The following is a 25438-nucleotide window of genomic DNA, read 5'->3' as shown; positions in this document are numbered from 1 at the left end:
CCTTGTAAAAATTCAAAAATTGGGTCTACAAGAACATGCGAGTGTAAAAAATGAAGATTTTGAATTTTCTCCTTCACTTTGCTGCTTTTCCTGTGAAACACCTAAAGGGTTAAAACATTTACTGAATGTCATTTTGAATACTTTGGGGGGTGCAGTTTTTATAATGGGGTAATTTATGGGGTATTTCTAATATGAAGACCCTTCAAATCCACTTCAAAACTGAACGGGTCCCTGAAAAATTGCAAGTTTGAAAATTTTGTGAAAAATTCGAAAATTGCTGCTGAACTTTGAAGCCCTCTGGTGTCTTCCAAAAGTAAAAATTCGTCAATTTTATTATGCAAACATAAAGTAGAAAAATTGTATATGTGAATCCCAAAAAAAATTATTTGGAATATCCATTTTCCTTACAAGCAGAGAGCTTCAAAGTTAGAAAAATGCAAAATTTTTAATTTTTTCATCAAATTTTGGGATTTTTCACCAAGAAAGGATGCAAGTTACCACAAAAATTTACCACTATGTTAAAGTAGAATATGTCATGAAAAAACTATCTCAGAATCAGAATGATAACTAAAAGCATTCCAGAGTTATTAATGTTTAAAGTGACAGTGGTCAGATTTGCAAAAAAGGGCTTCGTCCTAGAGGTGAAAATGGGCTCCGTCCTTAAGGGGTTAAAGAAAATGAGTCAGCACACAAAAGTTTCAAGATAAATAATTACAACATATAGGACAGTATATACAATGCTGTATTTCATTACAGAATATGCTAATAAGGAAGGATCAGAATTCATATTCTCATCATCCTGTAGCAATACAGACAAGTTACAGACAACCAGTTAACTCAGCTTGATCATAAAAATTTATGGGTAAATTTTTCTCAGGTTTTTTCCCTATTTATTTTGTCAATTTAAAGCGATACTCCACCCCTAGACATCTTATCCTCTATCCTTTGTACAGGGGATAAGATGTTTGACCTCAGGGGGTCCCAGCAGCTGTACCCCTGTGATTAGCTGTTATCCCCTATCCTTGGCATAGAGGATAAGATGTCTAGAGGCGGAGTACCCCTTTAACCCCTTAAGGATGTTTTTGATTTTCATTTTTTCCTCATCACCGTCTAAAAATCATAACGCTTTCAATTTTGCACATAAAATTCCATATGATGGCTCATTTTTTGCGCCACCAATTCTACTTTGGAGTGACATTAGTGATTTTACCCAAAAATCCACAGCGAAACGGAAAAAAACGGCGAAATGTCAAAATTGAAGAAAAAAATGTATTTTGTAACTTTTGGGGGCTTCCGTTTCTACACAGAGCCTTTTTGGGTAAAAATAACACCTTATATTTATTCTGTAGGTCCATACGGTTAAATTGATACCCTACTTATATAGGTTGGATATTGTCGTACTTCGGAAACAAATCATAACTACATGCAGGAAAATGTATATGTGTTACGCCGAGCGCTCCGGGTCCCCGCTCCTCCCCAGAGCGCTCGCAGCGTTCTCTCATTCGCAGCGCCCCGGTCAGACCTGCTGACCGGGTGCGCTGCGATATTACTCCCAGCCGGGATGTGATTCGCGATGCGGGACGCGCCCGCTCGCGATGCGCATCTCGGCTCCCGTACCTGACCCGTTCCCCGTCTGTGTTGTCCCGGCGCGCGCGGCCCCGCTCCTTAGGGCGCGCGCGCCGGGTCTCTGCCATTTAAAGGGCCGCTGCGCCACTGATTGGCGCAGCAGGCCTAATCAGTATTCTCACCTGTGCACTCCCTACTTATTCCTCACTCCCCCTGCACTCCCTCGCCGGATCTTGTTGCCATTGTGCCAGTGAAAGCGTTCCCTTGTGTGTTCCTAGCCTGTGTTCCAGACCTCCTGCCGTTGCCCCTGACTACGATCCTTGCTGCCTGCCCTGACCTTCTGCTACGTCCGACCTTGCTCTTGTCTACTCCCTTGTACCGCGCCTATCTTCAGCAGTCAGAGAGGTTGAGCCGTTGCTGGTGGATACGACCTGGTTGCTACCGCCGCTGCAAGACCATCCCGCTTTGCGGCGGGCTCTGGTGAATACCAGTAGCAACTTAGAACCGGTCCACCAGCATGGTCCACGCCAATCCCTCTCTGACACAGAGGATCCACCTCCAGTCAGCCGAATCGTGACAGTATATCCGGCCATGGATCCCGCTGAAGTCCCACTGCGAGTTGTCGCCGACCTCACTACGGTGGTCGCCCAGCAGTCGCAACAGATAGCGCAACAAGGCCACCAGCTGTCTCAACTGATCGTGATGCTACAGCAGCTATTACCACAACTCCAGCAACAATCTCCTCCGCCAGCTCCTGCACCTCCTCCGCAGCGAGTGGCCGCTTCCGGCCTACGATTATCCTTGCCGAATAAATTTGATGGGGACTCTAAGTTTTGCCGTGGCTTTCTTTCGCAATGTTCCCTGCACTTGGAGATGATGTCGGACCAGTTTCCTACTGAAAGGTCTAAGGTGGCTTTCGTAGTCAGCCTTCTGTCTGGGAAAGCTCTGTCATGGGCCACACCGCTCTGGGACCGCAATGACCCTGTCACTGCCTCTGTACACTCCTTCTTCACGGAGATTCGAAGTGTCTTTGAGGAACCTGCCCGAGCATCTTCTGCTGAGACTGCCCTGTTGAACCTGGTCCAGGGTAATTCTTCTGTTGGCGAGTACGCCATCCAATTCCGTACTCTTGCCTCCGAATTATCCTGGAATAATGAGGGCCTCTGCGCGACCTTTAAAAAAGGCCTATCCAGCAACATTAAAGATGTGCTGGCCGTACGAGAAATTCCTGCTAACCTGCATGAACTTATTCATCTGGCCACCCGCATTGACATGCGTTTTTCCGAAAGGCGTCAGGAGCTCCGCCAGGATATGGACTTTCTTCGCACGAGGCGGTTTCTCTCCCCGGCTCCTCTCTCCTCTGGTCCTCTGCAATCCGTTCCTGTGCCTCCCGCCGTGGAGGCTATGCAAGTTGACCGGTCTCGCTTGACACCTCAAGAGAGGACACGACGCCGCATGGAGAATCTGTGCCTGTACTGTGCCAGTACCGAACACTTCTTGAAGGATTGTCCTATCCGTCCTCCCCGCCTGGAAAGACGTACGCTGACTCCCCACAAAGGCGAGACAGTTTTTCACGTCAACTCTGCTTCTCCACGCCTTACTGTGCCTGTGCGGATATCTTCCTCTACCCTCTCCTTCTCTGCTATGGCCTTCCTGGATTCCGAATCTGCAGGAAATTTTATTTTGGCCTCTCTCATCAACAGGTTCAACATCCCAGTGACCAGTCTCGCCAGACCCCTCTACATCAATTCTGTTAACAATGAAAGATTGGACTGTACCGTGCGTTACCGCACAGAACCTCTCCTAATGTGCATCGGACCTCATCACGAAGAAATTGAATTTTTGGTCCTCTCCAACTGCACTTCTGAAATTCTTCTTGGATTACCGTGGCTTCAACGCCATTCCCCAACCCTTGATTGGTCCACAGGAGAAATCAAGAACTGGGGTACTTCTTGTCTCAAGGACTGTCTTAAACCGGTTCCCAGTACTCCCTGCCGTGACCCTGTGGTTCCCCCTCTATCCGGTCTTCCTAAGGCTTATATGGACTATGCTGACGTCTTTTGCAAGAAGCAAGCGGAGACTTTACCCCCTCACAGGCCTTATGACTGTCCTATTGACCTCCTCCCGGGTACTACTCCACCCCGGGGCAGAATCTATCCTCTGTCTGCTCCAGAGACTCTTGCCATGTCAGAGTACATCCAGGAAAATTTAAAAAAGGGGTTTATCCGCAAATCCTCCTCTCCTGCCGGAGCTGGATTTTTTTTGGTGTCCAAAAAAGATGGCTCCCTACGCCCTTGCATTGACTACCACGGACTTAATAAAATCACGGTAAAAAAACGCTACCCCTTACCTCTTATCTCGGAACTCTTTGATCGCCTACAAGGCGCCCACATCTTTACCAAACTGGACTTAAGAGGTGCTTATAATCTCATCCGCATCAGGGAGGGGGACGAATGGAAGACTGCAGTTAACACTAGAGATGGACACTTTGAGTATCTGGTCATGCCCTTTGGCCTGTGCAACGCCCCTGCCGTCTTCCAAGACTTTGTTAATGACATTTTTCGTGATCTCCTATATACCTGTGTTGTGGTTTATCTGGACGATATTCTGATTTTTTCTGCCAACTTAGAAGAACACCGCCAGCATGTCCGCATGGTTCTTCAGACACTTCGGGACAATCAACTTTATGCCAAAATGGAGAAATGTCTCTTTGAATGTCAATCTCTTCCTTTCCTAGGATACTTGGTCTCTGGCCAGGGACTACAAATGGACCCAGATAAACTCTCTGCCGTCTTAGATTGGCCACGCCCCTCCGGACTCCGTGCTATCCAACGTTTTTTGGGGTTTGCCAATTATTACAGACAATTTATTCCACACTTTTCCACTATTGTGGCTTCTATCGTGGCTTTAACCAAGAAAAATGCCAATCCCAAGTCCTGGTCTCCACAAGCGGAAGACGCATTTAAACATCTCAAGTCTGCCTTTTCTTCTGCTCCCGTGCTCTCCAGACCTGTCCCATCTAAACCCTTCCTATTGGAGGTAGATGCCTCCTCAGTGGGAGCTGGAGCTGTCCTTCTACAAAAAAATTCTTCCGGGCATGCTGTTACTTGTGGGTTTTTTTCTAGGACCTTCTCTCCGGCGGAGAGAAACTACTCCATTGGTGATCGAGAACTACTGGCCATTAAATTGGCGCTTGAGGAATGGAGGCACCTGCTGGAGGGATCAAAATTTCCAGTTATCATATACACTGATCACAAGAATCTCTCCTATCTCCAGTCTGCCCAATGACTGAACCCTCGCCAGGCTAGGTGGTCGTTGTTCTTTGCCCGTTTTAACTTTGAAATTCCTCCAGGGAAGACCTGTGTTTCTCCACGCCAGCGTCTCGGGATTCTCAAATGGGGACACTCCTCCCACCTCGCAGGCCATGCGGGCATCAAAAAATCCTTGCAACTCATCTCTCGATTTTATTGGTGGCCGACTCTGGAGACTGATGTTGTTGATTTCGTGCGGGCCTGTACTGTCTGTGCCCGGGATAAGACTCCTCGCCAGAAGCCTGCTGGTCTCCTTCATCCTCTGCCTGTTCCTGAACAGCCTTGGTCACAGATTGGTATGGACTTTATTACGGACTTGCCCTCATCCCGTGGCAACACAGTTGTTTGGGTGGTCGTTGATCGATTTTCCAAGATGGCACATTTTATTCCTCTTCCTGGTCTTCCTTCAGCGCCTCAGTTGGCAAAGCAATTTTTTGTACACATTTTTCACCTTCACGGTTTGCCCACGCATATCGTCTCGGATAGAGGCGTCCAATTCTTGTCTAAATTCTGGAGGGCCCTCTGTAAACAGCTCAAGATCAAATTAAACTTCTCTTCTTCTTATCATCCCCAATCCAATGGGCAAGTAGAAAGAGTTAATCAGGTCCTGGGTGACTATTTACGGCATTTTGTTTCCTCCCGCCAGGATGACTGGGCAGATCTTCTACCATGGGCCAAATTCTCATACAACTTCAGAGTCTCCGAATCTTCTGCTAAATCCCCATTTTTCGTGGTGTACGGCCGTCACCCTCTTCCTCCCCTCCCTACTCCCTTGCCCTCTGGTCTGCCCGCTGTGGATGAAGTGACTCGTGATCTTTCCACCATATGGAAAGAGACCCAAAATTCTCTTTTACAGGCTTCATCCCGGATGAAAAGATTTGCTGATATAAAAAGAAGAACTCCCCCCATTTTTGCTCCCGGAGACAAGGTATGGCTCTCCGCTAAATATGTCCGCTTTCGTGTCCCCAGTTATAAACTGGGACCACGCTATCTTGGTCCTTTCAAAATCAAGTGCCAGATCAACCCTGTCTCTTACAAACTCCTTCTTCCTCCTTCTCTCTGTATTCCCAATGCCTTCCATGTCTCTCTCCTTAAACCACTCATCCTTAACCGCTTCTCTCCTAAAGTTGTTTCTCCCACTCCAGTTACCGGATCTTCCGACGTCTTTTCTGTGAAGGAGATTCTAGCATCCAAGACGGTCAGAGGTAAAAGATTCTTCTTGGTTGACTGGGAGAATTGCGGCCCTGAGGAGAGATCCTGGGAACCTGAGGACAACATCCTGGACAAAAGTCTTATCCTCAGGTTCTCAGGCTCCAAAAAGAGGGGGAGACCCAAGGGGGGGGGGGGTACTGTTACGCCGAGCGCTCCGGGTCCCCGCTCCTCCCCAGAGCGCTCGCAGCGTTCTCTCATTCGCAGCGCCCCGGTCAGACCTGCTGACCGGGTGCGCTGCGATATTACTCCCAGCCGGGATGCGATTCGCGATGCGGGACGCGCCCGCTCGCGATGCGCATCTCGGCTCCCGTACCTGACCCGTTCCCCGTCTGTGTTGTCCCGGCGCGCGCGGCCCCGCTCCTTAGGGCGCGCGCGCCGGGTCTCTGCCATTTAAAGGGCCGCTGCGCCACTGATTGGCGCAGCAGGCCTAATCAGTATTCTCACCTGTGCACTCCCTACTTATACCTCACTTCCCCTGCACTCCCTCGCCGGATCTTGTTGCCATTGTGCCAGTGAAAGCGTTCCCTTGTGTGTTCCTAGCCTGTGTTCCAGACCTCCTGCCGTTGCCCCTGACTACGATCCTTGCTGCCTGCCCTGACCTTCTGCTACGTCCGACCTTGCTCTTGTCTACTCCCTTGTACCGCGCCTATCTTCAGCAGTCAGAGAGGTTGAGCCGTTGCTGGTGGATACGACCTGGTTGCTACCGCCGCTGCAAGACCATCCCGCTTTGCGGCGGGCTCTGGTGAATACCAGTAGCAACATAGAACCGGTCCACCAGCACGGTCCACGCCAATCCCTCTCTGGCACAGAGGATCCACCTCCAGTCAGCCGAATCGTGACAATATGTTAAGTCATCTTCTGACCCCTATAACTTTTTATTTTTCCGCGTATGGGCTGGTATGAGGGCTCCTTTTTTTGCGCCGTGTTCTGAAGTTTTTATCGGTACCATTTTTGTATTGATCAGACTTTTTGATCGTTTTTTATTAATTTTTTCATGAGATAAAAAATGACCAAAAATACACTATTTTGGATTTTTGAATTTTTTTGCGTGTACACCATTGACCGTGCGATTTAATTAATGATATATTTTTATAGTTCGGACATTTCTGCACGCGGTGATGCTACATATGTTTATTGTTATTTACACAGTTTTTTATGGGAAAAGGGGGGGTGATTCAAACTTTTATTAGGGAAGGGGTTAATGACCTTTGTTAACTTTTTTTTTTCACTTTTTTTTTTTTGCAGTGCTATAGCTCCCATAGGGACCTAGAGCACTGCACACACTGATCTCTTATGCTGATCCCTGCAGAGCCATAGCTTTGCATGGATCAGCGAGATAGGGGCTCGATTGCTCAAGCCTGTAGCTCAGGCTTAGAGCAATCAAACCCAGATCGGACGCGACGGAGCAAGGTAAGGGGGTCTCCGCTCGCGTCCTAGCTGATTGGAACATCGCGATTTTACTTTCACTTTCAGACACGGCGGTCAATTTTGATCAGCGCGTCTGAAGGGTTAATAGCTCGCGGCACAACGATCAGTGACGCGTGCTGTTAGCCCAGGGTCTCGGCTATGAATAGCAGCCGGGACTGACCCGGTGTGACCCCATTTTAAACACTGGGACCGGGCGTAGGGCGTACAGGTACGCCCTACGTCCTTAACAGGTTAAATTGATATTTAAATAAATAGGGGGAAAAAAACTGAGAAAAATCACCAAACATTTTCATGATCAAGCTGAGTTAAAGGCTCTGTTCCCACCACCATCATGTTTTCCATTTTAAATGTGAGATCACATGTCTGATAATGTTATTATAATTTATTGAAATCTGTACAGTATAGATAGTTAAAGGTGTAAATAGTGCAATACTTTGGTGATTTCTCTTGGTGGCATCTGAAATACTGGTAAAGAAAGGATATCATTTGGATAGCAATGAAAATAACACTTTCAGAAATATTCTTTTTAGTGTTCCAGTCCACTAAGAAGCCAAGGTTTGCAGATGCTACAGTACATACAAACAATGAAATGGTGATGATTCCTGTGTGGCCTTCAAAGTGAATTATTCAGAGCATAACCATTTATTATAACACTATCACAAGCAGAATGCTGCTGATGACAGATTAAATGAAAAGGTTATAATAGCAGGTTTGGTGCTATAAATCTGTCACATAGCGCAGACACTTTTGTTCCCCATCATTGATATATACGCACTATCTTACAATGCATGGCTAATTTCCTTGACATAGGTTATGGGTTTATATTACTTGGATATTTCTCATTACCACTTAACCCTATACAGCAACCTAATAAAATGTTATTTCTTCATGCAAAAGGCTCGCCCAATTTGTTTCTTACTGTTTTCATAATCGGTAATATCCAGTGAAAAAGTAATGGCTCTTAGAGAGAGAAGTGATAAGTCACTGTCACTTATTTTTGAGGGAATTCATGTTTCTAGAATTTGTGAAAAAAATATTACACATAATATTACCTTTAAACTGTATCTGCGCCCTCACAACACAAATACAGTTAAAGGGATACTCTGCTCCTAGACATCTTATCTCCTACCCAAAGGATAGGGGATACGATGTCTGATCACGATGGTCCTGCCGCTGGGGACTCCCACGATCTCACTGCTGCACCCGGCGTTTGTTTAGAGCGTCTGGTGCAGCGCCGGAGGCTCGTGACACCATGGCCACGCCTCGCTTGTGATGTCCCGACCATGCCGCCTCAATGCAAGTCTATGGGAGGGGACGTGACGGACATCACGCCTCCTCCCATAGTCTTGCTATGAGGGGGCATTGCCATGACGTCATGAGCGGGGCATGACCATTATATCATGAGCCTCCGCCCCGCATCGCCAGTCATCCGGCATAGAGCAAAGTTTGTTCTGTGCACCAGATGTCTAGGGTGCCGAAGCTAAGTTTGCGGAGTCCCCAGCAGTGGGATCCCCACGATCAGACATCTTATCCCCTATGCTTTGGATAGGGGATAAGATGTCTAGGGGCAGAATACCCCTTTACAGCTCGTGGAAGACAAGGGATCCAGAATCCAGAATCCAGCGATGTTTAGGGCATCTCAACTTCCAGAGTGTTCTTTTATATCTAGATGAATTTCAAGAGGGAAAAAGAAAAAAGAGACAGGGGGCACTCCCTTATTATGTATATCAATCTCGGTTTGAACCCTCCACCACACCTCGGTGGTATAGTGACCTTGTGGTGTATGCGTAATAGCAGTCCGCAGGTAGGTATGTGTCAGGATCCGGGCTGGTAGCTGGTAGCGGAGGCTGGTGGTGGATCCGCTGTGCCAGAGAGGTGATGACGTGGGCCGTACCAGGGGAACGGAGTCTAAGGAGTTACTGTTTTTCACCAGAGCCCACTGCAAAGCGGAATGGACTTGCTGCGGCAAGTAACCCCCAGGTCGTTCCACCCAGTAGTATCAATGGTAAGAAAAAGACATCACTGAAGAATAGCAGCACAACCGAGTGTGCTGCTATTCTTCAGTGATGTCTTTTTCTTACCATTGATACTGTGTTTCCTTCATCACTGAGTAGCACCCCATTTGATTATTTGATCGGGTTGAGCCTCCCCCCTTTTCTTCTGTTCCAACCAGTAGTGACTCAACCTCTCTGGCTGCTGAGATAAGGCAAGGTACAAGAGGATCAGGCAAAGGCGTAATCAGATGTAGCAAATGGTCAGGGCAGGTGGCTCAGGTTCACAGGCGGAAGTCAGTAGCAACGGGAAAGGCAACAGGCAGGGTAACACAGGAACAAGGAATGCTTTCTCTCTGGCACAAAGGCAACAAAGATCCGGCAGGAGGCTGTGGGAGGAGACGGTACTTATAGGCAGTGCACAGGTGAGGCCTAATTAAGTTCAAACAGCACTCCCTCTCACAAAGCTTAACCCTAAATGAACCACTTTGGACCAGGCACCAATCACCTGTGCACTGGTTCTTTAGATCTAAGAGTCCCGGTGCACGCGTGCCCTAGAGAGCGGGGATGCACACGCTGTGACGCCGGAACGTTGCCTGGGGACACATGCTGTGAGCGCTCCGAGGCCAACAGGGGGCCCGGAGCGCTCAGCGTAACAGTATGTAAGATTAGGGTGTTTAGGTTACAGATGTGTGGGGCTGCTGCACTCCTTACCGTCACTGGGCTCCCTCAGGGGTCCAGTATATAGTATAGGCAATGGAATGAAAAAATTACGGTATTCAGGGGAAGCGCTGCTCCTTTTTGGAGAACAGTAAATGAACACAAGCCGGTACAGGACAAAGCAAATGTTTATTCAGTAATTTCGGACAACGCGTTTCGGCATTAAGCATTCTTCAGGTCCATAACAAGGATACACTCTTCGTTGTAGGTATAGTGTGAGTGTACTGGTCTTGGTCCTGTCTATGCAAGATGCCGGCGTGGTGTGACTCTGTCTCAAAGCACAAAGAGTGGCCTCGGTTGCTGCCTGAACTCCTGGAAATTTATAACAATACTATACATTGCTCCACAGGGTATACGCCCTTTTTCCTGATGATGGGCCGACATAGCCAATTGCCAAAGGATCGGATCTTTGGGCTGTAAGCCCCTTTCAACAATTCCCCTCAAGTGTCTCAAGGTTGGGTGTTAGAGCATCGGAGGAGGATAGAAGAGGCCAGAGACATTGTTGAGAAGAAGATGGACAAGGTTCACTCCCGCCAGCAGAAAGATTATAATCAGCATGCTTCAGCTCAGCCCTTACAGCTTGAAGATAAGGTGTGGCTAAGAAAGTTTCCTAGGACCCATAAATTGGACTCGCTGTGGGAAACGGAACCTTATACTATTACTGCGATACCCTATCCCGATACGGATGTATATGAGGTACAGAAAGAAGGATTCGAGCCGCAAGTGGTCCACAGAAACAGAAAAAAGTGTGCCTAAAAGAAGATGTGCTTGGACCACCTCCACCTACTCTGCCTCCAGCAAAGCCAGCGAGAGAATACGTACCGGGAGAGTGGATTCATCCTACTATGGACATTCCTTTGTTCTCCTCTCATCAGCCTGCCATGAATTGGGTATGCCATTAGCCGCTCCACCCAGCCAATAGCTGCTTTACCCAGTCAGCAACCGTTGGTTGTTACACCCATTACCAGTTCGCTTCTGTGGCTGCTCCAAGTCTTGCTCCACCTTCTCCACCTGACTTCAGAGAATCTCCCAGTCCAACCGAAGATGTTACTTCTTTTTCCAGCCCTCAAGCTGGTCCCTCGGGGACTGAAATTTCTGCAGAATCGTTAGGTGAAGAGACTCCTGATGGCTCAGAGGTGGTGTTGCGATGGTCTCAATGGACTACTCAGGGTAAACTACCCTTAAGATATCAAGACAAACTTTTAAACAGTACTTGCACACATAGTACCTTAAATAGCTCACTTAAATGTACTACCTCAGTCTTTTCAGTACACCAAACAAAAATATATCTCACACTCAAGAAACACTTTAGGAATTGTAGCCTATTGATATTTGATTCCTGCCACTGGTATGTACACTAACTTTCTCTTTTCTTTATTACGTGTGTGAGATGCACTACCTGGCCAGTAGGTGCTCTTGCGAGCTAAGAATTATATACGTATTTCTAAAGGTAACCTAGGTAAGGCTATATTGTCGTGTTCTAGGGGTAAGAAGCATGTAGCCAATAGACCCTAGCAGCTAAACTTATTGGTAGATAGCCTCAGGAAAGCCAATATACCCTTCTGTGTACTAATAGGTAAACTCAGATGGCAAAAAGTAAAATGTCTTAGTGAGATATATGTGTCTAGACAGCTTGAGACTAAATGTATAGAGAGCTGTGTATAAAAATCTAGGGAGCTTGAGACTAAATGTTAGATAGCTTCATAAATGTCTAGTGAGCTTCATAAATGTCTAGTGAGCTTCATAAATATCTAGAAAGCTTTAAAGTGTCTAATGTTTGTTCACACTATCTTCGGAGTAAGAAATCATCTCTAGCCAGAGAAAAGTTTTGTCAGGATGTGTAGTATGTTTAAATAATAATGTCATAGTCCTAGTCCCTCTGCCTTAGGTGACAGGCGTCGGGGTCGACTTGTTTTAAGTAAGGGGGTTTGTGGTGTTCCAGTACCGTATTGCATACCGTACCTTGGTAGAGGTCCCCAAAGTCAGAGTTTCTAGGAACGGTGGGGTCCCTCTTTTCTAGTTAGCCCCTCGTCACCCCTCATTTAGTTAATATTCATCTAAATATAAATGTATGAATGTATATTTAAATGCCTACCTGTTAGCGTTGCAGGACCTTAGGTCATGTGACTCGGTATTCAGAACTCTATGGTTTGTTGAAGGACCTTTGGTGGTTCTTGTGTCAGGTGTTCACCCACAATGCAATGTAACGGTGAGTGACAGCTGTATGGACCAATCCAAAACCGCTCAGCCCCTGCCCATATAAGGGAGCTGCAGCCATTGATCTCTCACTTGGGTTGCTGACTCTGGATGAGGTAGGACCTCCGCAACTTACAAAGACGATTACTAGGCCTAAGCCTTGCGGCCTCAGCCTACGCTAAAAATTGTGAGTTCTTATCATTCCCCGCTATCTCCGCAAGACCACTGGACCTAAACCTACCCCTAAATCCAGCGGATCTATGCTACAAAATCCTTCTAAGCTAAAGAGAACTTACAAGGTCCCAACCACCTGTCAATCGCTGCTTCAGCTGTATATAGACTCTGTTATCTGGACTGTTGTTGCTGCTGCATGTTACAGAAAATCTTCAGTAAAGTTTCTACAAGTTTTCAGCTAAGCACTGGTTGTGGACAATCCGTTATTCTGCACTCACCTATTGCTCTTGGGAAGCGTGGCGATAGGCCCAACGTTACCTCAGCATTCAACTCTCACCCTGGTGTCATGAGGAACAAGGGTTAATAAACCCCTGATACCTGCTTAGCAACACCCCAGCTACCCTACACCCCCGAGGCTTATCACAGTAGTGACCGCCGAATTGTCACCATTCGGTAGCAGGATGACTTCTGGCTCTCCACCTTATTGGACCCTCACTATCACCACAAAATGGGGGCCTTTTTTACACCCACTGAAAGGGAGGACAATCTGACCTACTACAGAGACATCCTATGTAGACCTGCACCGTCATCCATCCTCTCGCAGGTTTGACTCGAGGGGGCCCTCTGTGCTAACCTTCCACTGCCATGGCTGCTGGGGAGGGGTGAGGTGGCAGGAGCAGTACCAGCTCCATCAGCAGCAGCCTGAGTCTACAGTCGCTGATGAGTAGCTTTCTTTACCCGCATAGTGAAGCAACTCATCAACAGCAGGTAGAAATGGATCTAGACCTGAACCAGCAGGTGGTGGCATACCTTGATATGACCATGCCAATAAACCTTGAAGATCCTCTGGACTTCTGGGCAGCCAAACTTGATTTGTGGCTGCAACTAGCAGAGTTTGCCCTGGAAAAGCTGTCCTGCCCGGCCAGTAGTGTGTCATCAGAGCGGGTGTTTAGTGCAGCGGGGGCCATAGTAACCCCAAGGAGAACTCGTCTGTCCAAGAAAAATGTGGAGAGACTGACCTTTGTGAAGATGAATCAGGCATGGATCAGCCAAGATTTCCACCCACCAATGCCTGATGCATCAGAGTAGATTGACCATGGTGCCACACCAACACTTCACAAATATGAATAGTGCAAAACACATTTAAGGTGCTGCTCCCAGTTATAGACATTCCTTGCCATTAGACCACAAGTAAGTATTGAGGATATGCATTAGCTAAAACTTTATTTTTCTTAGGATAAAATATATGTGCCCCAATTTTTTTTTTTTAAATCTAACAAAAGGAAAGTTGTGCAAAAAACACTATGTGCCACTGTTACGCCGAGCGCTCCGGGTCCCCGCTCCTCCCCGGAGCGCTCGCTACACTCTCGCTACTGCAGCGCCCCGGTCAGATCCACTGACCGGGTGCGCTGCGATGCCGCCTCCAGCCGGGATGCGATTCGCGATGCGGGTGGCGCCCGCTCGCGATGCGCACCCCGACTCCCGTACCTGACTCGCTCTCCGTCGGTCCTGTCCCGGCGCGCGCGGCCCCGCTCCCTAGGGCGCGCGCGCGCCGGGTCTCTGCGATTTAAAGGGCCACTGCGCCGCTGATTGGCGCAGTGGTTCTAATCAGTGTGTTCACCTGTGCACTCCCTATTAGTGTTGCTCGCGAATATTCGCAATTCGAATATTATTCGCGAATATCGCATATTCGTGAATTCGCGAATTTTGCGAATATAGCGCTATATATTCGTAATTACGAATATTCGTTTTTTTTTTTTTTTTTTTTTCTTCACAGTACACATCACAGTGATCATCCCTCTCTGCTTCCAGCTTGTGTGGTGTAAAGAAGGCTGTAATACTACTGTGTGAGACTGTCGTGCAAAAATTTCGCATATGCGAAAATTAGCATATGCGAATTTTCACGCATGCGAATTTTCGCGTATGCTAATTTGGCATATGCTAATTTTCGCATGTTAATTTTCGCATCCGCGAATGTTCGTATATGCGAAAATAAAACGAGAATATAACGAATATGCGAATATTCGCGAATATATGACGAATATTCGTCCATATATTCGCGAATATTCGCGAATTCGAATATGGCCTATGCCGCTCAACACAACTCCCTATGTATACCTCACTTCCCCTGCACTCCCTCGCCGGATCTTGTTGCCATCGTGCCAGTGAAAGCGTTTCCTTGTGTGTTCCTAGCCTGTGTTCCAGACCTCCTGCCGTTGCCCCTGACTACGATCCTTGCTGCCTGCCCCGACCTTCTGCTACGTCCGACCTTGCTTTTGTCTACTCCCTTGTACCGCGCCTATCTTCAGCAGTCAGAGAGGTTGAGCCGTTGCTAGTGGATACGACCTGGTTACTACCGCCGCAGCAAGACCATCCTGCTTTGCGGCGGGCTCTGGTGAACACCAGTAGTGACTTAGAACCGGTCCACTAGCACGGTCCACGCCAATCCCTCTCTGGCACAGAGGATCCACCTCCTGCCAGCCGGCATCGTGACAGTAGATCCGGCCATGGATCCCGCTGAAGTTCCTCTGCCAGTTGTCGCCGACCTCACCACGGTGGTCGCCCAGCAGTCACAACAGATAGCGCAACAAGGCCACCAGCTGTCTCAACTGACCGTGATGCTACAGCAGCTACTACCACAGCTTCAGCAATCATCTCCTCCGCCAGCTCCTGCACCTCCTCCGCAGCGAGTGGCCGCTTCAGGCCTACGACTATCCTTGCCGGATAAATTTGATGGGGACTCTAAGTTTTGCCGTGGCTTTCTTTCACAATGTTCCCTGCACTTGGAGATGATGTCGGACCACTTTCCTACTGAAAGGTCTAAGGTGGCTTTCGTAGTCAGCCTTCTGTCTGGAAAAGCTCTGTCATGGGCCACACCGCTCTGGGACCGCAATGACCCCGTCACTGCCTCTGTACACTCCTTCTTCTCGGAAATTCGAAGTGTCTTTGAGGAACCTGCCCGAGCCTCTTCTGCTGAGACTGCCCTGCTGAACCTGGTCCAGGGTAATTCTTCCGTTGGCGAGTACGCCGTACAATTCCGTACTCTTGCTTCAGAACTATCCTGGAATAATGAGGCCCTCTGCGCGACCTTTAAAAAAGGCCTATCCAGCAACATTAAAGATGTTCTGGCCGCACGAGAAATCCCTGCTAATCTACATGAACTCATCCATCTAGCCACTCGCATTGACATGCGTTTTTCCGAAAGGCGTCAAGAGCTCCGCCAGGATATGGACTTTGTTCGCACGAGGCGTTTTTTCTCCCCGGCTCCTCTCTCCTCTGGTCCTCTGCAATCCGTTCCTGTGCCTCCCGCCGTGGAGGCTATGCAAGTTGACCGGTCTCGCCTGACACCTCAAGAGAGGACACGACGCCGCATGGAGAATCTCTGCCTGTACTGTGCCGGTACCGAACACTTCCTGAAGGATTGTCCTATCCGTCCTCCTCGCCTGGAAAGACGTACGCTGACTCCGCACAAAGGTGAGACAGTCCTTGATGTCAACTCTGCTTCTCCACGTCTTACTGTGCCTGTGCGGATATCTGCCTCTACCTTCTCCTTCTCTACTATGGCCTTCTTGGATTCCGGATCTGCAGGAAATTTTATTTTGGCCTCTCTCATCAACAGGTTCAACATTCCGGTGACCAGTCTCACCAGACCCCTCTACATCAATTGTGTTAACAATGAAAGATTGGACTGTACCATACGTTACCGCACGGAGCCCCTCCTAATGTGCATCGGACCTCATCACGAAAAAATTGAGTTTTTGGTCCTCCCCAATTGCACTTCCGAAATTCTCCTTGGACTACCATGGCTTCAACGCCATTCCCCAACCCTTGATTGGTCCACAGGGGAGATCAAGAGCTGGGGTACCTCTTGTTTCAAGGACTGCCTTAAACCGGTTCCCAGTACTCCCTGCCGTGACCCTGTGGTTCCCCCTGTAACCGGCCTCCCTAAGGCCTATATGGACTTTGCTGACGTATTTTGCAAAAAACAAGCTGAGACTCTACCTCCTCACAGGCCTTATGACTGTCCTATTGACCTCCTCCCGGGCACTACTCCACCCCGGGGCAGAATTTATCCTCTCTCCGCCCCAGAGACTCTTGCTATGTCTGAGTACATCCAGGAAAATTTAAAAAAGGGCTTTATCCGCAAATCTTCCTCTCCTGCCGGAGCTGGATTTTTCTTTGTGTCCAAAAAAGATGGCTCCCTACGTCCTTGCATTGACTACCGCGGTCTTAATAAAATCACGGTAAAAAACCGCTACCCCCTACCTCTTATCTCTGAACTCTTTGATCGCCTCCAAGGTGCCCACATCTTTACCAAACTGGACTTAAGAGGTGCTTATAATCTCATCTGCATCAGGGAGGGGGATGAATGAAAAACGGCATTTAACACTAGAGATGGACACTTTGAGTATCTGGTCATGCCCTTTGGCCTGTGCAACGCCCCTGCCGTCTTCCAAGACTTTGTTAATGAAATTTTTCGTGATCTCTTATATTCCTGTGTTGTTGTGTATCTGGACGATATTCTGATTTTTTCTGCCAACCTAGAAGAACACCGCCAGCATGTCCGCATGGTTCTTCAGAGACTTCGTGACAATCAACTTTATGCCAAAATGGAGAAATGTCTGTTTGAATGTCAATCTCTTCCTTTCCTAGGATACTTGGTCTCTGGCCAGGGACTACAAATGGACCCAGATAAACTCTCTGCCGTCTTAGATTGGCCACGCCCCTCCGGACTCCGTGCTATCCAACGTTTTTTGGGGTTCGCCAATTATTACAGACAATTTATTCCACATTTTTCCACCATTGTGGCTCCTATCGTGGCTTTAACCAAAAAGAATGCCAATCCTAAGTCATGGCCTCCTCAAGCGGAAGACGCATTTAAACGGCTCAAGTCTGCCTTTTCTTCTGCTCCCGTGCTCTCCAGACCTGACCCATCTAAACCCTTCCTATTGGAGGTTGATGCCTCCTCAGTAGGAGCTGGAGCGGTTCTTCTACAAAAAAATTCTTCCGGGCATGCTGTTACTTGTGGTTTTTTTTCTAGGACCTTCTCTCCGGCGGAGAGGAACTACTCCATCGGGGATCGAGAGCTACTGGCCATTAAATTAGCACTTGAGGAATGGAGGCATCTGCTGGAGGGATCAAAATTTCCAGTTATTATTTACACCGATCACAAGAATCTCTCCTATCTCCAGTCTGCCCAACGGCTGAATCCTCGCCAGGCCAGGTGGTCTCTGTTCTTTGCCCGGTTTAATTTTGAAATTCACTTTCGCCCTGCCGATAAGAACATTAGGGCCGATGCGCTCTCTCGTTCCTCGGATGCCTCGGAAGTAGAGCTCTCTCCGCAACACATCATTCCTCCTGACTGCCTGATCTCCACTTCTCCAGCCTCCATCAGGCAAACTCCTCCAGGGAAGACCTTCGTCTCTCCACGCCAACGCCTCGGAATCCTCAAATGGGGTCACTCCTCCCATCTCGCAGGCCATGCGGGCATCAAGAAATCTGTGCAACTCATCTCTCGTTTCTATTGGTGGCCGACTCTGGAGACGGATGTTGCTGATTTTGTGCGGGCCTGCACTGTCTGTGCCCAGGATAAGACTCCTCGCCAGAAGCCCGCTGGTCTTCTTCATCCTCTGCCTGTCCCCGAACAGCCTTGGTCTCTGATTGGTATGGACTTTATTACAGACTTACCCCCATCCCGTGGCAACACTGTTGTTTGGGTGGTCGTTGATCGATTTTCCAAGATGGCACATTTTATTCCTCTTCCTGGTCTTCCTTCAGCGCCTCAGTTGGCAAAACAATTTTTTGTACACATTTTTCGTCTTCACGGGTTGCCCACGCAGATCGTCTCGGATAGAGGCGTCCAATTCGTGTCAAAATTCTGGAGGGCTCTCTGTAAACAACTCAAGATCAAATTAAACTTTTCTTCTGCTTATCATCCTCAATCCAATGGGCAAGTAGAAAGAATTAACCAGGTCCTGGGTGATTATTTACGGCATTTTGTTTCCTCCCGCCAGGATGACTGGGCAGATCTTCTACCATGGGCCGAATTCTCGTACAACTTCAGAGTCTCTGAATCTTCTTCCAAATCCCCATTTTTCGTGGTGTACGGCCGTCACCCTCTTCCCCCCCTCCCTACTCCCTTGCCCTCTGGTTTGCCCGCTGTGGATGAAATAACTCGTGATCTTTCCACCATATGGAAAGAGACCCAAAATTCTCTCTTACAGGCTTCATCACGCATGAAGAAGTTTGCTGATAAGAAAAGAAGAGCTCCCCCCATTTTTTCTCCCGGAGACAAGGTATGGCTCTCCGCTAAATATGTCCGCTTCCGTGTTCCCAGCTACAAATTGGGACCACGCTATCTTGGTCCTTTCAAAGTTTTGTGCCAGATTAATCCTGTCTCTTACAAACTTCTTCTTCCTCCTTCTCTTCGTATTCCTAATGCCTTTCACGTTTCTCTTCTTAAACCACTCATCATCAACCGTTTCTCTCCCAAACTCGTTTCTCCCTCTCCTGTTTCCGGCTCTTCGGACATCTTCTCTGTAAAGGAGATATTGGCCTCCAAGAAAGTCAGAGGGAAAACCTTTTTTTTGGTCGATTGGGAGGGCTGTGGTCCTGAGGAGAGATCCTGGGAACCTGAGGACAATATCCTAGACAAAAGTCTGGTCCTCAGGTTCTCAGGCTCCAAGAAGAGGGGGAGACCCAAGGGGGGGGGGGGTACTGTTACGCCGAGCGCTCCGGGTCCCCGCTCCTCCCCGGAGCGCTCGCTACACTCTCGCTACTGCAGCGCCCCGGTCAGATCCACTGACCGGGTGCGCTGCGATACCGCCTCCAGCCGGGATGCGATTCGCGATGCGGGTGGCGCCCGCTCGCGATGCGCACCCCGGCTCCCGTACCTGACTCGCTCTCCGTCGGTCCTGTCCCGGCGCGCTCCCTAGGGCGCGCGCGCGCGCCGGGTCTCTGCGATTTAAAGGGCCACTGCGCCGCTGATTGGCGCAGTGGTTCTATTCAGTGTGTTCACCTGTGCACTCCCTATGTATACCTCACTTCCCCTGCACTCCCTCGCCGGATCTTGTTGCCATCGTGCCAGTGAAAGCGTTTCCTTGTGTGTTCCTAGCCTGTGTTCCAGACCTCCTGCCGTTGCCCCTGACTACGATCCTTGCTGCCTGCCCCGACCTTCTGCTACGTCCGACCTTGCTTTTGTCTACTCCCTTGTACCGCGCCTATCTTCAGCAGTCAGAGAGGTTGAGCCGTTGCTAGTGGATACGACCTGGTTACTACCGCCGCAGCAAGACCATCCCGCTTTGCGGCGGGCTCTGGTGAACACCAGTAGTGACTTAGAACCGGTCCACTAGCACGGTCCACGCCAATCCCTCTCTGGCACAGAGGATCCACCTCCTGCCAGCCGGCATCGTGACAGCCACCTACACCACCAAATATTGATGTGGTGCAAAGACCTCTAAAAGGTGGAAGAGAACAACGTATGGCCCAATGTAACCGCTGGGGGAAAAAACTTCCCCTGTAAGTCCCAACTCTCGCATTATTAATTCCCTTCTTGGCAAGCATTACTCACCCTCAAAAGGGCGGCCCCACACAGGAACCTCTGCCTATTTCCACCTACAAACACTGCCATTTCCCAGGGTCTCAAAATTCGCTCATCTCTAATTATCATCCCCATTGGGAGCAGAGATTAAAATAAGTAGATACATTCTGTCTTCAGAGCTAAATATTATATTGGTGCTGTAAAACATGACATAATTATAAAAGAGTCAATATTTGTTTTTAATCATAAGACAAAGCATAAATAGACAATAGACAGTATATAAACTTCCTCTAAAATAAGCATAGTATTGTACAATTTGTAAATTATCTTTACAAATATATTATCTTTATATTATATTATCTTTATAATATTGCCTAAATATTATTTGCCTCCTGTTGGACATTTGGCAAGAAGTGAGATAAATGGCACTGAACAATGCCGACTTTGATAACCCTTTCAGGTGACTGTGCGGTGCTGTCAGTGGAGCCCGCCACCTGGGTACAATTATCAGTGGCAATTTTCGGCCTATAAACTACAGCCGAATCTGTATAAATGAGAAGCTGTTAAAAGAAGCAAGCCTGTCACATCAATACTCTGTCTTCCTGGCAACCAATCAAAACCTATTATGGAGTAAGTGCTGTGGAAGATTGTGCCTAAATGAAGAACTGATAAAAGGCAGGGAGGTTCAAAGCAGACCACAATTCACAGAAAAAATTCACTGAAATATCCTCATTATATTTCTCTGAAGTGAGGCCTTGGCTTATTGTGATAATCAGTGTTTACATGTACTGTATGTCTTAATTTATCTGTCATCTCACATACACAGTAAAAGCAGCAAAGTAAAAAAGCAGCAATGCCCTGCATTGCAGCTACCGCAGCCGCTACAGTGCCATGTTACGGACCTGTAGGCACTATGTATGCTGTCCAATGGTTTCTCCATGAGGTATTGTATTTTCTCCTAGAAGCAATGCTTCAAGGTGTTACTACTTCTATAATACAGTGTACAATAGAGCATGCCTCCATTTCTACTTGTGTTTTTGTTAACAAGGTTCGTGTGGTGAAGAAAATCAGTACAAAAAGTAAACATGTTGCATACAGCATACTGGCCTACCTACAGAGGGAGACCTACATACAGGGGTAAACCAACTATATGGAGGGACAACTTACAGGGAAAAACTACCTACAGGAGAAATCTACCTAAAGAGGTAGACTATCTACAAAGTATCTATAGAGGACCTACTTACAAGGGAGATCGCTATTCTGGGGAGAACTGAATACTGGGGGCATCTACCTAATAGGGAAACCTTGGGTGGCCTGTCTACCAAATGGGGGGTAACCTACCTACAGGGTGATGTAAAAATTTAAAGCCTAAGATGTTTGTCTGGCAGGTTCAAGAAGTCATAATGGTGGTCTGGGAGGATGGACAAGAAAAGGGAAAGTAAATGACTTGAAGACGTCACTTGTGAGTCATTGAATATAACTGAACTCTAATCACGTATATGGTCTATACTGGTAGTGATAGCAGTCATGGTGTAGAAGTATTATTTAGGCTTTATGTAGTATTATTATTTCTCATATCTTTCTGTGTATAGGTAGTTAAGTTCAGTAACATTATGGAGGTAATATTTCATCACTGTATGGAGGTAATATTCATACTTAGTGCTGCAGCCTCTTCCTTATTTACAAACCAGTTCTATTTGTAGCTAGGGGTGTAATCAAGGGTGAGGCTGCAGCACTCACCTCTTTGCTTTGTTTATGTAACATTTTAGAATTGCCCTCCCCCACCCCCCAACACACTTTTGTCCTGGTCCCCAGTATGCCCAACCAAAATATGAAAGCTGGAGTCACCACTGTACTAAAGTTTCAGTCCTAAGTATTAATAGATCATCCACAATCCACAATTATAATACTATTTTACAGTGTGGTGGCCCAGTACGGGATAGTGTTGCCCCATACCTTTCCTGCCCTATCAGGCAGTGTCCCTCAGTGTTACCAGGGCCCCCTGTAGTTCTTTCCCCATTTGTATATATGTTGGATATTTAAAGATGTGTTATACCTTAAATAAAATGAACCATGTGATTGTTACCCAGGAGGTACCAGTTACCAGCTGACCCCCAGAGTGACCTTTATGCTCTCTGCTAGTCTCCCCCATATAAGCCCTGGGTGGAGCTAGCTTTGCTCTCTTGCTTCCTGCTGAGGTCCAGTCAAGTCATGCCTAGAGTGTGTGCCCAGAGTAGTGGAGGCCTCAAGTCAAGTCCTGCAGCCAAAAATCAAGTGCAAGTAAGATAAAGTCACTGTCCTGTCAGTTACAAGTCAGTCAAGTCAAGTCATCTCTCTACCCAGCGTGGCCTGCACTGAATTCTCCAGTCCAACTACAAGTCCCAGCAAACCTGCGAGGTCTCTGTGTTACTGGTCACCTCCTTGGGCCCTGGCTGTACTGCATAGACTGTAACAACTGTGTGCCCTCAGTAAAGCTACCGTTATCCGTAACTCGGTGTCGGTGTCTTCATTGCCCCCATGCCTAGCCCAGGATCCAGCGGTATACCTTCGGGTGGTTAAGGATAAACCATGCCCTGGCGTCATGAACACAAGGGGTTAATGCCATCTGCCCCTAGGGTAATTACATCTGCCCGGCACCCCACACCCTGCCATATCACAACAGCCTAAACATTTAATTTTTTTCTTTGGTTGGCTGACTTTGAACCCACTCAAGTTGCACAATGTCTTTCAAGTTCCACTATGTATTTCAAGTACACTAGTGCCAAAAACTGTTCACATTCTTCCATGTCCGGTCTGACTAGTGTTTTGTAAAGCAGTCAGCACACATCTTTTCCATTTGGAGTAATGTGACCTTTATTGTTCATGAACAGAAGTGTTGGTTGATGGAAGTGTTAGTCAGTCACAAAGCTGAATTATTAATATAGTGAAGTTACTCTCAATTGCTTTTTGTTTATTTTTCTGTCAGGAACAAGGCTGGCTGGTGTAAGCATTAGCCAGTTACTAGCTTGACAACATTATTTTTGTACAGTATGGCAGTATCATTTAGTATGGAATAGCAATACTATCTTTTTATATATGGGAAGTCACAAATATTTTGTCACAATCATAGGCGTGCGCAGCCTATTGCATTAGGGTGTGCACCCTAAAGCACAAACTCACTCCGCGCACGCGTGTGTTTATGTATGTGTGTATATATATATATATATATATATATATATATATATATATATACACACACACACACACACACACACCTGCTTGCATAATGTAGGAGGATTGGATCCAGGGCCAGTTTTAGGCTTAGCATGGCCCTGGGCAAAATCAGAAGTGGGGTCCCAAAAGTCGTAATAGTGCACTAATCAGATTAGCACATTTTTGGTCACTTCAAATACCATAACAAATATCTAAAAAGCAAAAAAAACAAAAAAAAAATGGTACCGATAAAAACTACAAATCACAGCGATAAAAATGACCCTCATACATCCCCATATACAGAAAAATAAAAGTGCTATAGGGATCAGAATAGTACAATTTTATATTTTTGTATTCACATTAGGTTGGCAGCATAGTTCCCACACATTAGGTTGGCAGTATAAATCTCCCACATTAGGATGGAAATATATTTCCCCCACATTAGGTTGGCAGCATAGTTCCCCCACATTAGTTTGGCAGTATAAATCTCCCACATTAGGATGGAAATATATTTCCCCCACATTAAGTTGGCAGTATAGTTCCCCCACATTAGGTGCAGTATAGTTCCCCCACATTAGGTTAGTAGTACAGTTCCCCCACATTAGGTTGGCAGTATAGTTCCCCCACATTAGGTTAGCAGTACAGTTCCCCCACATTAGGTGCAGTACAGTTCCCCCACATTAGGTTAGTAGTACAGTTCCCCCACATTAGGTGCAGTATAGTTCCCCCACATTAGGTGCAGTACAGTTCCCCCACATTAGGTTAGTAGTATAGTTCCCCCACATTAGGTGCAGTATAGTTCCTCCACATTAGGTTAGTAGTATAGTTCCCCCACATTAGGTTGGCAGTATAGTTCCCCCACATTAGGTTAGTAGTACAGTTCCTCCACATTAAATGCAATATAGTCCCCCACATTAGGTTGGCAGTATAGTTCCCCCACATTAGGTTGGCAGTATAGTTCCTCCACACTAGGTGCAGTATAGTTCCCTCACATTAGGTGGAGTATAGTTCCCTCACATTAGGTGCAATATAGGTCCCCCACATTAGGTGCAGTACAGTTCCCCCACATTAGGTGCAGTATAGTTATAATTGTAGGGAGGAGGACAAGTCTAGAATTTACCATGAGGCTTACGGGACTAATTCTACCCCTGATCTTATATTTGCCATGGGGTTCAATGGGCGGAGCCAAAGGGTTGTCAAAATTAGGTTTTGCCATGTATGATTGTGACTGTCTATTATATGTAGCCTACATATAATAGACAATCACACATGATGGGGATGTAGTCCTGAGCTGTGAGCCTACATATAATAGACAGTCACAATCATACATGATCAGGGCTGGTGCAAGGCACCCTAGGCGAAAGCTAATTTTGCCACCCCCTTTGGACATTGGCTCTGCCCTTTGACACACCCAACCTTACTACTGGGGTGACACACTGTAACAAACCTCCTCCTTATGTAATCACCTTACTACTGGGGTGACACGCTGTAACAAACCTCCTCCTCATGTAATTTCCTTACTACTGGGGTGACACACTGTAACAAACCTCCTCCTCATGTAATCTCCTTACTACTGGGGTGACACACTGTAACAAACCTCCTCCTCATGTAATCTCCTTACTACTGGGGTGACACACTGTAACAAACCTCCTCCTCATGTAATCTCTTTACTACTGGGGTGACACACTGTAACAATCCTCCTCCTTATGTAATCCCCTTACTACTGGGGTGACACACTGTAACAAACCTCCTCCTCGTGCAATCTCCTTACTACTAGATAACACATAGTTACATAGTTACATAGTTACATAGTTAATATGGTTGAAAAAAGACATACGTCCATCAAGTCCAACCAGGGGATTGAAGGAAAGGATGTAAGGGGATAAGGGAAAGGGATGTAGTTTTATAATTCTGCATAAGCATTAATGTTATTTTGTTCCAGGAATGTATCTAACCCTGTTTTAAAGATGTTAATTGTTCCTGCTGTGACCAGTTCCTGAGTTAGACCGTTCCATAAATTCACAGTCCTCACGGTAAAGAAGACGTGCCGCCCCTTTAGACTAAACCTTTTCTTCTCCAGACGGAGGGAGTGCCCCCTCGTCCTTTGG

This window comes from Hyla sarda, chromosome 1 (genome assembly GCF_029499605.1).
Source record: "Hyla sarda isolate aHylSar1 chromosome 1, aHylSar1.hap1, whole genome shotgun sequence".
NCBI lineage: Eukaryota > Metazoa > Chordata > Amphibia > Anura > Hylidae > Hyla > Hyla sarda.
This window is presented reverse-complemented; position numbering follows the sequence as displayed.